The sequence below is a fragment of the Piliocolobus tephrosceles genome, chromosome X (assembly GCF_002776525.5).
Source record: "Piliocolobus tephrosceles isolate RC106 chromosome X, ASM277652v3, whole genome shotgun sequence".
Classification (NCBI taxonomy): Eukaryota; Metazoa; Chordata; class Mammalia; order Primates; family Cercopithecidae; genus Piliocolobus; species Piliocolobus tephrosceles.
Genome location: NC_045455.1, coordinates 50,069,651 through 50,086,267, shown reverse-complemented (window position 1 = coordinate 50,086,267; position 16,617 = coordinate 50,069,651).

Sequence of the window (16,617 nt, the reverse complement as noted above, 5' to 3'; positions counted from 1 at the left end):
AAGTAAGTTTTCTGCATTTTGTTCAAATAAAATTTCTAGGGAAGTTGATTAGGGTGGCATTCCTGAACATGCTGCATGTCAGCCTAGAAACAACGCTATATTCAAATTTTCAGATCTAATATCCATTTATTTTGGATAAAAATTGTCTTCTAGAATTAATTTCCTGCCAGATAAATTTTGTTGAAATATCTTAAAGTGAGTTGTAGTTAGCCAGACAAGTCAAAAAAGAGGTATTCTTAATCTTTGCTTTGCTTACCAGGGTATTTACTCCAGTGTCTGTCTGGCACTTGGTAGAAGGTAACATGGCAACTAGCTTCTGACAGTTTCTGTTGAGCTTTGGAACCAGAAAATTTCAGCTGGGCATCATGTGTACTTACAAACATTCTCCATGGAGCATGGCGAGAGAAATATCACAGGGATATTTCTCAAATGGTAAAAAAGGTTGAAACTCTATGCAATACCAATATGTTAAAACATACCCTCAGGTCATATTTCTGAGCCACCATGTTTGGTAATTTATCTTAAACAACCCCTGGCATTTGCCAAATAGCATTAGAACAACAAACATTAAGACAAATTACCATTAGTCACATTATAATTTTCAATTCTGAAAGGTTTTGTAATCAAAATGTTTTAGTATATTTCTCTCTGTCTCTTGCTCTTATCCTTGTACACAGTTTGTTTCCCTTGCATAAAGCACTGGTCAGTAATAAAAGAATGCCCCAACAAGGCAACTTCTGTTATTGCTTTGATTGAATGCTCCAGATAACTTCCATTTGCTGAGTATTTAATATCAGACTTGGGAAGTCATTTGCTGTAAGAGCACTTTTCTTTTTGTGTTAGAATTTTGTTTTTATACTTTCATGAGTCTTTAAACATTTGGTTAATGTATATAGATGTTTATAAATTATATTTTAGTAGTTCATATAATATCCACAATAAGAGGAGTTTGGGAGACTTAAAGTCTGATTTTCAGTGTGATTACTTTTACATCCAATATACTTCATATATTGCTTTTTTACCATAGTATCTGATATACAATCATAATTTTCTTCTAATATCATTTTATATGAAAACATTGCTATATTCTAGATATACACAAAAACCAAAACTTCAGCAGCTTTAAAAACTGCTTATGATAAAATATTTAAATACATAAACATATAATAATCTAATAAATAATGATTCATCTATTTCCAGTTTTAACAATAAACTCATATTCAATTTTGTTGTGATTATCCTTTACCCATTATACTCCAACAGGTTATCTTTGAAGAGATAATGACTGAAAAATTTCAAGAACTGATAAAGGACACCAACCTATATATTCAAGAAGGGTAAGTATCCAAAGAACGGTAAGTGAAAATAAATCTCCACCCAGAAACAACTTAAGAAAAACACACACACAACAAATGAAAACTTCAAGATGAGATGCTACAAATACATACTTATCAGTACTTAAAACAATTACATTCAAATGCTGTATAGCTGCAAAATTTATAGAAATTACACAGTTACATTGATTATCATCTAATAATTTAACAACACCTAAAAAATGGTAGAATAGAGATTTAGTTGAATGCACAGAGAATCTGCCTAAGAAAATTAACAAAGTTTATAGGTCCTATAGAACACTGAATCTAATACAAAATTCATACAGTTTTCAAATATATATAGAATATTCACTTGCTGTAAAATATACCTCAACAAATTTCAAGGGCTCAGAAGGACATTACAATCTGTATTACAGAGAGTATAAATAGATTACTAAAAATAAAATGGTGACCAGGAAAGTATAGGCTAGAAAATTAAGAAAAAAGATTCCGAATATTCTTGATTCAAAGTCACAGTGCTACTAGAAATTGGAAAATATTTATAAACTTAATTAAAAATATTTCAAAACTTAGCTAAAGCTATATTACGTTAAGAGAAACAGGCCAAATCAAGGGTCGGTAAACTGGCTTATTGCTCAAAGCTAGCCTATTGATGTTTTATGCACTGCTCTTGGGATAAGAATTCTTTGAACACTTGTTAAAGGTTTAAAAATACGGTTTAAAAAATGTAAAGATAATTCGGTAGAGTCCATATATGTGTCACATAAGTTAAGATATTGACTATCAGCCAATTTACAAAAAAAATGTGCTTATTCCTATATACAGGCCTGTATTAGAAAAGAAAAATAATGAACTGAAGAGAGCGTACTTCCTAGGAAATTAATAAAGGACCAGTAAAAGAAACCTAAAAGAAATTAGAGGAAAACAGTCAAGATAACAGTAGAGAGTAATCAAATAGAAATCAAACATATGGTTGCTATCAACAAAGCCAAAGCTGTTTCTTTGAAAGTCTAATAAAACTGACAAGCTTCTGGTGAGACTGATCAAGAAAAAAGGTGAGTAGGCACACATAAACAATGTTAGGAATGAAATAGGAGATATAACTACAGATTCTCCAGACCTCAAAAAGTTATTAAGAGGATACAATGAGCAAAAGGGATATGAACAGATGCCTCAGAATGTTAAAAGTTAATAATATTATGAAAAAATTATGCTAGCATCTAAAAACATTCATGATATTGAATGTAAAAATTCTAAATAAAATACAAGCAAATAAAATTGAGCAATGTATTTGAAAAATAATACATCATAACCTAGTTGAGTTTATTCCAAAAAGCAGATTAGTGTGATAGTGACAGGAGGCAGAGAAATTTTAGGCAGACAGGAGTAGGTCCCTGACAAAATCCCACCCTCAAGCTGTAAAGCCTGAAACCGCAGAGCAAAGTGAAAACCTCTATCCCTGTTTTCCTGCTCCAATGTTGCCTTTTCCTAAACTACCCATGGCCTGATCTGCCCCCCATCCTGTGTCTATAAAAACCCCAGACTCAGCTGGTAGACACGACTATGGCTGGACATTGGCAAGAAGTGACTTGACTTTAGAGAGACAGCTTAACAGTGTAACTTTGTAGAAAAATCCGAACGGAGACGGCAGGACTTCAGGGGAAGGTTACCTACCGGCCTCACCCCTTTTTCAGCTCCCTTTCCCACTGAAAGCCACTTTTAATAGCAATAAAATCCCCGTCATTTACCATCCTTCAATTTGTTTGCACAATCTCATTTTTTCTAGATGTCAGACAAGAGCTCAGGAGCCACAAGTGTGGAAACAAAAGGCTGTCACACTGGCCCTTTGCCCTCGCTAGTGGAGGGCAGCCACCTTACACTAAAAGGCAAAGGGCCCACTGAGCTATTGACACTTAAGCCACTTGCAGATGGCAGAGCTAAAAGAGTCCTGTAACAAGCTCTCTAGGGCTTCAGGAATCACAGGCACTCCCGCCTGGATGCTGCCAGTGGACCTGCGTGGAGCTTGTTCCTGCCGGTGCCAAGGCAGCCAGCCAGTTCCAGACTTGTGTACTCCACTTCCCACCTCATTTGCACTCTCCCTCCTGCAAGGAGTTGAGAGCAGTGGGCTGAGGAAGCGAGCCACCACCGTTGCAAGTCCTGCGAAGGGGTAAGGGAAATACCCTGCTTTAGCTGGATAAACAGAAAATTACGGAATGGAATTTACCACAACAAATAAAAGAAGAAATACATTATTACATCAGTGCATGACTAAACATCTAGCATAATTCCATTTATATTTATTGTTTTTAAAAGTACTTTTAGCAAACTAAAATTAAAAGAGAAATTTCTTATCCTGAAAAAAATCAGATGAAAGTTACATACAAAAAAGTGAAACCTGTATGAGATATCATATATTGATGTTAATCTTATTTAACATCAAAAAACCCAAAGAAGCCTACCATTAGTACTCAGAACTTCTATTCAACATGGTTCTGGCATGCCTTGCCAGTGAAATAAGAGAAACCAAAAAAAAAAAAAAAAAAAAAAAAAAAAAATCACCTTCAAATTCTTCTGTAGAAAGAAAGGGATAAGCATTAGAAATAAATAAAAGTCATTATTCACAATAATATGGCAATGCACATAGAAAAGCCAAAGGATTTTTGTATATAATTGTTGGACTTAGAAATAAAAATTAATAACATTTTCCCATATGGGTAAGAAAAAACAGATACTAAAATGAAATATAGCACATCAGGACAAGAAATGTTAGCTTTGGTAACAAACAACTATACAAAGCTCACTGACTAAAGAATGAATAGGACCTAGTATTTGCTAGCACAACAGGGTTACTATAGTAAAAAATAATTCGATTGTACATGAAAATAACTAAGAGTATAACTGGGTTGTTTGTAACACACAGAATGAATGCTTAAGGTGAGGGATATTCCATTTACCCTGATGTGATTATTATGCATTGCTTACCTGTATGAAAATATCTCTGTGTTAACACATAAAAATATATATATATATATATATACCTACTATGTACCCACAAAAGTTAAAAAGTAAGAAAGAAATCTCACTGGCTAAACGAACAATAATTTATTTTCAGTCAGGATATTAGTTGAGTCAGGTGTTCCTTGAGTAGTCTTGCAAGTTATATTAATGGATCCTGTCTCTTTTTGCATCATGCGGCGTCATCTTCAAGGACTTCCTCAGAATTCCCCACTCAACTTTTATATTCATTTATCCAAAGAACATAGAGAAAACCCAGAGATTGCTGTAACTGTTTAAGAATAAGCAGGCAAATGACATATATCACATTAAGGGAGCCTTGAAATTTTAATATTCCTATGTTCCCCCAAAAACGAAAAGGTTTCCTGATTATCTGATTATTCTACAATAACTGTTTGTATGTGTGTGTGAACTGTGTCAATAATGTTTTTCCTTATTCCATATATAGAAATCACCAAGCTCCTTCTTAAGGAAACAAACAAACAAAGAAAAACAAAACCAATAAGTTTCAAATCCTCAGAAATCAATGCATTCATTTCAGGGGTCAGGCTTTCCAGTTGATGTGGTTTCTTGTGTTTCAAGTGTAGTCATGGTTCTTTGTGGAATAGAAATCTGTAAAATAAAAGTACACTGTCCCAATTACCTCTGCCCTGTCCCCATATTTCCAAAATAGTGATGAAATAGGGACCGGGTAATCACAATAATTTTTCCCCTTCTGTGGAAGGGTGAATAATAATTCCTCAAGGTTGCCTATGTCCAGTTGGGCACTGTGGCTCAAGCCTGTAACCCCAGCATTTTGGGGGGCAACGGGGCAGATCATCTGAGGTCAGAAGCTCAAGACTAGCATGGCGAACATAGTGAAACTTCGTCTCTACTAAAAATACAAAAAAAAAAAAAAAAATTAGCTGCGCATGATGGTGGGAGCCTGCAATCCCAACTACTTGGGAAGCTGAGGCAGGAGGATGGCTTGAACCCAGGAGGTGGAGGTCTCAGTGAGCCAAGATCATGCCACTACACTCCAGCCTGCATGACAGAGTGAGACTCTATCTCAAAAAGAAAAAAAGAAAAAAAAAAGTTGCCTATATCCTAATTTCTAGAATATATAGTACAAAAAACTTCTAAATTATGAATGAATTAATGATATTGAGAAGGGTGGACTCCATATAATCACAAGAATTCTTGTAAAAGGGACACAGAAGGTTCAGAAAAAGAGGGAAGATTATGTGAGAATGGAAGTCTAGAAAGAAAGGAAGATACTATGCTTCTGGTTTCAAAGATGGAAGAAGGTGTCACAAGCCAAGGAATGTAGGCAGCACTTAGAAGTTGTAAAATTCAAGGAAACAAATTCTCTCTAGAATCTTTGGAAGGAAAGAATGTGTCCCTGTGGAACCACTTTAGACTTCCAACTTCCAGAACTGTAAGACAACAAATTTGTGTTCTTCTGTAATTTCTTACAGCGGCTATAGAAAATGAATGCAGATTTCTGATAACTGGAATAGTGGGGCTACTTAACAAGTAATTAAAAATGCAGAATTGGCTTTCATATTGGATACTGACTAGAGGCTAGAAGCATTTTAAATGGTATACCTTGAACAGACTGACATTATTAAATAGTTTGCTGGAGATAGCTGAGAAGGAAATGAGGAACACAGTAGAGGAAAGCAAGATTGTTTTTTAGACAATCTAAATAATCAGAACCAGAATTTTGGTAGTAATATGAGTATTAAAATCCTCCTGTTGAGGGTGAGTACAAAGAGAATTATGAGGAGAAAACCTATAATATCTTGAGAAAACCTAAATCATCAATAAAAATGGTGCTGGTGAAGCCTCAGAAGCAATTGCAAAACATGTCGCTGGGAACTGGAGGAAAAAGGATTCTCGTTGTATTGTGGCCAATCTTCACTGAATTATGTCCTACATTTATGTGGAAAACAAAACTCGTAAGCAATGAACTTGGATACAGAGCTTAGATCTACAAATTTTAAAAGGTGTGTTCTGATTTCTCCTTGTTGCTTGCAGTAAAATGACAGAGAGAGAGAGAAAAAAGAATTGATAAATTGAGGGAAGAATGACTAAGTAAAACAAAACTGGAATTTGATAATTAGGGGAATTTTCAACCTACACAGTTTGAAGAGAATTTAAAATAAGAATATTCACTGTTTAAAAAGCATGCCTTAGAGAGATAACAAAGTATGTTACTGGACAACCTTTTTCTAGTGCTTCAGAAGGAATAAAAAGTCGTAGCAAAGAAGGGTCTTCGAAGTGATTAGGCATGTGATTCACTGATCTTGTCAGTTACCTCAGTAGAAACCGAAAAAGGGAAGAAATTATCTTGAAAAGTCCTTTGGAAAAGCCCTCCTATCTAATGGAGCGAGTCTCTGTGACTTACACAGGAGACCCATGAGATTCTTTGGAATGTTAAAAGCATAAACACAGCAGTTTGGACTGAGAAGGACAGAGGGTGAGCACACTGGAAGAAGGCTGTTGGAACCTGAACATTCAATAGTCATGTAACAGGCCAATCAAACTATTAAGTCACAAACTATGTTCATGAAAAATGTCTCAGAGAAGGGAGTCTTGGGCTAGTATTGTGAAAAAAATATATAAAATATCCTATTTATAGATTCAGACAAAGATAGTAAAATCTATAAATAAAATCAAGTGAATGATTAACAAAATTTAGGATAGTTACTAATTGTAAGGAACAGGTAAAAGGTCTTGGTGGTGGTACCTGAATGTGTATTTTGTTATTGTTCTTTAGCCTTTCCAAATATATTTTGTACTCACTCACACATCCTTGCACATAATTGGGAAAGCAAAAGGAATGAATGAATATATATATATATATATATATATATATATATATATATATATATATGAATTTATTAATGCAAAAAGAGATACAATGTTACCTTAAAGAAAAGAAAACAAACTGAGAAAATACTTAGTCAACCTAAAAGGGAAAGAAAAAAAGAAAAAGAAAACTGGGCTGGGAAACAAAAATACCCCAAATATAAATAAAATGGGGTAAAAAAGCAAACATGTAAAGAGGATTAAAAAGATAGAATAATCAGGGATATTTTCTTTATCTTCGTGTGAATAAATTGATAACCTGCATTATATTAATGATTTTTCTGTAAAACTACATATAAAAAAGTCAACCCTGGAAATATGAACATGTCATTTACTGCATAAGGGACTGGAAATATTTTCAAAGAATTACTTCCAGTCATTTTACAAACAAGACAACAATGAGAATTTTTCAGGTGAATTCTATAATGACTTAAGTAATAGAAAATTATCCACACTATTCTAGAGCATAGATTGGAAAAGGAAACCTCCTAAATATAGTTTACAAAAGTATATTCTCTATGATAGTGCTCATGCATGCATAAATGCACACACATTCACAAACTATTGACCAAATTCCTTTATGAATATCAGTCCAAAATAATTCAAATAAAATATTAAAAATTTAGAATCTTGTAACACGTTGAAGACTGATATACCATGACTAAGGATGAGTATCTAGAAATGTTCAATATTATGAACTCTATTAACATAATTCGCCATATGAGTAGGTTAATTGTCATAGAATCTACACAGATTTAGAAACGGTACTTAATTTTGTCTAATATTATATTGAACACCCTTCAAGTGTTTTTGTAAAATTTTTTCAAATAAATAGTTCCCTAACATAATTTTAAAAACAAAGCACATCATATTTAATGATAAAACAGTTTTATTAAATCAGGAATAAGAAAAGTAAAACAAAATACAGTTGGAAACTATAAGGCAACGTTGATATTTGAAGACTGTGTACATTTAAAACTCAAGAGAATAAAAGCTATAAAAAATGTACTTAGTGATATGGCTAATTACAGAATTACTATTATTTATGTATAGAAAGAAAAACACAAAACAAAGAATAAGAGATAATAACCAATATATTCTTGCAATTGAAAATGTTGGGCAAGGCTTACCTAGAAATTGTAGTAACTATAAGTCTTAAAAATTACATTTCTAGAAATGAAACCTACAGATAACTCACAGAAATATGCTAGGCACAATTAGAAGACTATTTCTTGCAGCACTTTTTTGAAGAGCAAACAATAGGAATCAATTTTTGTTGATAAAAGACTGAGGAAAATCATTACAGTCCCAATCATATATGAGAATAGGATTCAAATGATTAAAAACCCTTTCAAAATACACTGGTTTATAATAATCTTAAAATAAATTCTTAACTTAAAAAAACAAATAGTATGTATAATATGTGCTGTTTATGGAGAAAAAAATCTCTGTTTCAACGAGTCTAGAACATTTCTTGAACTATACATACACACAAAAACTGTTAACTGTGCTCTTTTGGAATGAAGATTAATGTGGTATGGCAATGGGATGAGACTTAGAGTTATATACATATTATTTTGAATTGTTAAAGTTTCATCATGTTTGTCACTTTTCAATCAAAAGTCATACTCCTATACAGAGGTAGAAGAATAGATGATGGATAGATGATTAGATACATAGGAATCTACATATATGTAACAAAGTAAGTATAACCATTTTAGAAGACTACCTATGGAAATCATCTCATTTAACAGCCACCTTATTTGTCTCCTATTTTTTTTCTATTTATTTTCTGGAAGAAACTAACTAGTTTTTTGTTTCTTATTTATCCAGACTTTCCTGCTTACTACCTCCGTGTACACATCACTCCTAGTAAATTATCAATGGTTTCTTGTATACCCAGCTTTCTCTTTCTTGAGTAGTCACCTAATTTGTTTCCAAGGGTACATTTAGATTAATGTTAAACTTTATCTTATCTTACACAACTCTGATTATCTGCACTGTAGTCACAGAACCAAATTTTATTTGGCCTATACATTACAATATCATGATCATTCCATCTATAACCATTAGTTTACATAAAGTCCTAATTATTGGTGATTACATAAATATTAGTAAGAATTTGAATGGTAAATTGACTTGGTCATTTAACAAATATTTATTGACAGCTTACTATATATGCATGGCATTCTGCTGAGATAAGGAAGTAAAAGAATGAGAAAAATTCCTACTCTCTAGGCTCATATTTAAGTAGGTAAATAAACACATACACAATCTTAATGCAATGCATGCTACAAAGAAGACATGCACAGCGTATTAAGGGGCTCACAAAAGAAAGGCCTAACTGCATAAAAAGTAATCATGGAAGATTTTCAGAGACGTAACAGGCTGCAAGTGCACTAAAGAATCCTTTTTAATTTGCCTAATGCACAGAGATAATAAACTAGCTAAATTATTAAGTTTTAGAGAATGACAAGTTCAGCAAATAGCATGGAGCCCAGCATGCCTGAAAGAAGAGCATATGGCATGGGTGGAAAAGTGATAAATCTCTAAGGTGAAGGGCCTTGTTAGATGTGCTTTAGTGTGCATTGTGCTACAAGCAGGGAAAACTGAAGTGAAAAGTTTGGAGGACGGGGGAGAGTCAGGACATAATCATATTATTGTTTTGAAAATATTCTGACAGCAACATGGAAAACAATGTAAAAAATGAACTGAAGCAAGGACAAGACTGGAGTTGGGAGATGTGTTTTCCTGCTATTGAGAATATTTCTCTCTAAAGGTTGGAAGATAGGGTTACATACAAGCATATAAAAGGTTGTAATAGATAAGAATGTGGAAGCTTTTGGCCTGGAATGGTAGCTCATACCTGCAATCCCAGCACTTTGGGAGGTGAGGCAGTCGGATCACTTGAGGCCAGGAGTTTGAGACCATTCCAGCCAATATGGTAAAACCCTGTCTCTATTAAATTTTTTTTAAAAAATTAGATGAGTGTGACAGCCCACGCCTGTAGTCCCAGCAACTCAGGAGGCGGAGGCAGGAGAATCGCCTGAACACGGTAGGCGGTGGTTGCAGTCTGCCGAGATGGCCCACTGCACTCCAGCCTGAATGACAGAGTGAGACTCTGCCTCAGAAAAAAAAAAAAAAAAAAAAAAAGTACGGGCTTTTAAGATCAACTAGTTCTGCCATTTAATCAATTTTAAATTATCCATACACTATCTCCAACAAGTGTTTATACAGCCCGTGTGTAAAGACCAGGAAAGCCAGAGGATTAACTCAGTATTTGCCTTGGTAACCTATTACTTTTTTATATTTTGGACAATTCTCAGTGTTACCAAATGTCATTGTAGCCAAAATCATCATATTCACCTATTGCACCTTTTTTTTAAATTTTATTTTTAATGATTAGCAGCCCTATTTTTCCCTTTCCAACTTCAACCCTCAAAACCACCCAAAGAGTATGTTTTTATCCTCCTTGGACATCAGTTTCGACTTGCAAAGCTTTGGAATCAGTTTTTGCTTGTACAGTATATATGAATAATTAAGCTACACAGAGCAGACATATCGATTAGGGTGGACTTGGATGTTGTAATGAATTCTCACTTATTTGATTGAGTAGAATTTTGTATTTTCTTACGAACTGAGTTAAGTAAAATTAATGATTGAGTATAAGCCTCCTTTATATAACTCAAGACTTGTATTACATGAACACTTTTTTAAAAAAGAATAATATCATATAGTTAAGGAAATCCAGAAAATAAAGACCAAAATAAACTAAAGTCAATAATAAAAAATAAAAATAATTTAAAGTTTAGAAATAACTTTATTAACTTCTTATTAATTTAAACTTTTAATCTTTTAAACTTAACTTTTTCCATTACAGTCACATAAATAACATTGTGAAAAGCACCATTTGAGATATAAAAATATATTTATATAGTAACTTTTATTGACAAGAGGATAATAAAAACCATGTTTTGAAAAAATAAATACTTGGCACTGGAACTAAACACACAAAAACATAAGTTGGTAACTTTATAATGCTGCAGGTGTTAAATGTATACATGCAGTGTGTGTATATGCATACAGATATACACATACATATGTACCCACATATATGCATAGTGATTAGCATTGTGTTGAATATGTGATCATCAATGTACTAAATATAGAATCAGTTTCACAGTACATTGTCAACTCCTAGTTTTCAAGGCATCATCTATCCCTAGTAATTTCACCTATTCTACATCTATGATTCCCCATAATAATTTTTCAGCATATATATGCATTTCATTATTGATATTCACTTGTATTGATACCTGTAAATAATTCTTCAGAATAAGTTTTTCTAATTTAATCCCTATACTCCTCCTATGAGACAGGAGTTTTACAAATGCAAAAATTAAAGTTTCCAAGAGTTGAAAGTGTCCAACATAAAATGTAAATAGAACTAGATAAACTCAAATCCAGTACTTTGAGTTTCAAACCCCAGGGTTTTAATCATAATGACATATTTACTGAGTTGATAGAAGGTAAGAATCAGTATTAACAGAATTCCATGACTATTTTATTTGTTATGCACTTGTTTTCCAGGCATAGTCTCATTTTCATTGGGCATGAGGAAGTAGAACCCATAGCAGTCACTCTCGATGCCACTTTCCCAGTACTTTGGAAATGCTATTTTTATATATTTATATATTTATTTATTTTTTTATTTTTATGTATTTATTTTTTTGAGACGAGTCTCGCTCTCTTGCCCAGGCCGGAGTGCAATGGCGTGATCTCGGCTCACTTCAAGCTCTGCCTCCCACACCATTCTCCTGCCTCAGACTCCCGAGTAGCTGAGACTACAGGCGCCTGCCACCATGCCCGGCTAATTTTGTGTATTTTTAGTAGAGACAGGGTTTCACCCTGTTAGCCAGGATGGTCTCGATCTCCTGACCTTGTGATCTTCCCGCCTCGGTCTCCCAAAGTGCTGGGATTACAGGCGTAAGCCACTGCGCCCGGCTGAAAATGTTACTTTTAATTATAATGATAATATCAAATGTCATTGGTAATAGCTGTAAAGATTACCACATTAAATCTGTTTCTGATAAACCGATATACTGTTAACATAAAAATACTACCCAATATATCATTTGTTATTATCAATATATAAATTTCCACTATCAATATTTAATTCATGAAAAATCTTTTATTTAGTGTAGATTTTGATTCTGGCAAAAGTAATTATGTAACAAGGGCATGCATTGCTATTCATCTGGTTATGAAGAATCTTAATGCCAAATTTAGTTTTATTTGAGAAAATACAATTGTCTATACAAGTCTGCATATTTTTGTTCTTTTTTAAATCTCATTGTGTTATTTATATCCATGATACCTTTTCCAAGTGGATTTTAAGTCATGTAGAATAGCTCTCTGTGTAAAAGTATGTAGAATAGATTATGATCTATGTAAATAATATGTATATGTACATTTAAAAAGTAAGAAAATCTGGATATAAGAAACTGAGATATGTAAATTTTAAAATAATGTTCAAAATATAATTTTATATTTCTATACAATTTAAAAATATTCATATAAGCTTTTAATAATAGGTGTCATATGGTCTTGAAAAATATGTCTTGTTGTAGCATACACAATGAACAAGAAACTATACTATTCAGAAAAACTAAAATTGTTTTAGAACGTCATTTAAGGACAAAGTTTAATACAAAGTAACTTCATTCTTATGGATATAATTAAAAGCCTATCCAGAAAAGACCAAAAAACAGTAGCTGAGAAATAAAAAGTGATTAAACCATGTAAACAGCAAATTTCTATATAACTTGCTTGGCATCCAATTTTTGTTAAATATTTAATGTTTCTAGAATGAATCCCTGCTTTTACATCTGTCTTCTTTCTTTTCTCTATAAGAAAAGTGAAGCAGATGGGGACAGTGAAACAATATAAAGATAATTCTTCTTCCTGAATGTGAATTCACTAAATAGTTAGAATTTTTGCAGCAGCAGTCATATACCATAGGCAGAATGACAGTCCTATAATCTCACTATCCATACAGAACAGCTGTTTTATATATAGACGTAGTTTATTCCTTTTTTGCATACATATGTCACACATTGAAAGCACACAAGCAAAGTACATATATGTCTGTGTACATATGTATGTATATTCATGTGTATTTGTATATATTTTTGTTTCCAGACTTTTTCAATTAATATTTTGCCACAAATATCTTGCACATACAATGTTTTATTATATCAATATTCGTAACGAATTGAACTATAAACTGTTAAATACGCATTTTTTTCAATTGTTTTGTTTTTTAAATGTAAATAGTAATCTTTGCATCATACCTAATCACATTCTTAATGTAAATAAGTAATAGTTGATTAATCGAGCTCGTGAAAGTAATCAACATTTTAAGAGTCTTGACTCTTATAGAAATTTGACATGTGCAAGTATATGTATAAAAAGAACAGTAGGAAAACCAGTGAATCTGAGAAACAAGTGTAGTTTTGAAGATTTTATTTTGGATTGTAAGGCTAAAATTGATTGGTTGATGATACATAGCATTCATACAGATCACTTTAATAATATTTGTTGGTACATTAGTAAATGAACAAAACATTAAAAGCTCAAAGACACAATGGATCCCAAAATTAAACACAAGCAATTATTGAGGCAAATAATACTTGCTAGATGGGGGTTTCTCTTTCTGTGATGGAATCCAGTTTCCTTGCATATAACTTGCTGCTGATTTTAAGACTCTTCAGGTGACATTTGAAGATAATATATAACCCATTTATAATAAAATACTAGCTTGGATATTCAAAAAGCATTGCAAAACTAAATATAAATAAAGAAATGTGACGGTTTCAACACATTTGCAATAATAAATTTATTGGGGCACAACCAACAGAAGACATTGGGAAAATTCCTGTCCTTGTTCATTCTGCATATCCAAGTAAAAACACAAGTCTGGCATACTTGAATATTTGTTTATATAGATATTAATTCTAAAGATATTAACAACTGTCCAACAGGCTAACATACTCCACATTTCCATAAAACATTCATATGCCATTATACTCCTATTTCAAAATCACTAAAAATGTACATTTTTAACGGATACTTTAAAGTAAAAATTTATTCTAGAAATAAAGATTTCTACTGAAGAAGTGGGGATCTTATTCCAGAGTTCCCACGTAAGCTCACTCCCTGGTAACCTAGGGAGCACCAAATTCCTATTAATAATTCACTCAGACATCTAAAATATTATATTCTTTAATTACAAATTAATTGTCTGATAGAACTCAGTCCTTGGTCCACTTGTGCCGCTACTTGTAACAGTATTTCAGAAAATAAACTCTTCTGGGAAATCTGCATCATAAAATTTTGGATCTTCAAAATTCAGAATAGACTTCTCAGGTAAGGGCAAGACTAAGGCATGTCACACACACACACACACACACACACACACACACACACACACACACAAATCCCCTTACAATTAGAAGGAAAAAAATCTAAACATACCGTATAGGCAGCTTCACAATAACATCAGGCTGTGCCTTAATTTAACTGAACAAATAATGTTTGCCCTCAATATATATTTAAGTACATTAAAAATGAGAATTTAGTAGTTATAAATTATTATTCTCTCTGAAATTCTGGCCTGTGTTCTCTTATATTTCTCTCCACGAGAGAATAACTTGGCAGCTAACCAAAAAGCTGTGCTGATGCACCCTTGCATCTAATTGTAATTACGCATAAGGTACATCCACACAACCAAGCAAAGGGGGGAAAATGTTAGGAAGATGTTACCACCTGGGGCTTCCTGACTCAAGAATCAGTTAAGAGCATGCTTTATTTTGGTGAGGGGAAGATTCAACTCATCTTTTACCCCTATAAGTGCCCCATATTATCAAAGGATGCAGAGATCTATCTGTATCGGGGTATAAATTATGCTCAGCATTTTAGGGGTCATATTAACACCATGTTAGTGTTTTCTTAAGAAAATATTTATGGGATTCTAATTACCCAAGCTTCAAATCCACTGATTTATTTTTCAACATGGGTGAATTCTTTCTGGAAATGTCAAATTGCATCATTATAAATCCAGCAAATATTATTAATTCCCCATTATGTCAGGACACTTTATGTGGACAAAAAGATTAATAAGCAATCACCCCTTCACCGAAGGAGCTCAATGTAGAAGTGGACGATAGAAACAACACCATAATTACTACAACAGAAATGCTCTGTATCTGTTAACTAAGTCAACATATAAGAAACACACCGGGCCATTTAATGACTATTATCAAGAAAGCATTTATTTTTATCCAGAATTAATTACTTGATCTATTTTTGATAAAACTTGACAGAATACAGTAATATTTTGATGTTTCCTACCCCATCTAATACCTTTCCTTTAGAAATGCCTCCATATAAATGGTGCGCTGGGAAATATACTTTATTCTCTAGTCATACTCCGAAGTAGTCATTCATGGTTCCTATGACTACTCTAGGGTTCAAGTTCTCTTATCTGAAAATGCAAATGCAAATCATTTCACAGATATGAAGTCTGGCATCAACGCTACTTTTAAAAATCTCATGATTCATTAAAACACTTCATACTCACCTGTACCCCAAACCTCTATTAGGTGCTTAAGTGCTTCCAAAGCTTTATCAGCTAATACTCACATACCACTTACAGGAAGCATTCACACTGTGAAGGGTACATGCTCATGTAGTAAATGCCAAATGTACAAAGCTTTAAATAATTACAAAGTGTACACTTAAAACAGATCCCCATTGTCAGATTGAGTTAAGTACTGCCAATTCTGAATGGACACTTAACATCTATACACACATTTTATCTGCAAAACTGACATAATTTCTAAATCACTTTTCACTGAGGTAACTAAAATGAAAAATACATAATAAAAAAGAAAAAAGAAAGCAATAGCATATAGTATATGTAATAACTATTAATTTAAATATAGGAGATAATACTACATGTCATGAATATTAGTGAATGTATATCTGACTGATTGTTTCAGTTAATATGTTTAATACTTGAACTAAGGAAGTAAAAACAGCAGTACAGAACCACTGCTAGAAGTCAATACAAAACTTAAGATGAGACTAATGGGATCATATCCAGTACCTAAGAAAAGAATGATTAAATGTCACCAAAACTTTAAAATGCCATCTCAGGGCCAGTTTGAACTTTTCATGAATTAATGCACATATACTGCTAATTCACCTCTAGAACTCTTCCAGATCTGAAACTAGATGATTTTACTTTTAACCTTATAATGAACTAAAATAGGAGAACTACTTAAATGATGAATCAATGTGTTTCTGCAGTGGGAAAAGTAGTTTCAGTGCTCTTTCCCAAGTATCGACATCT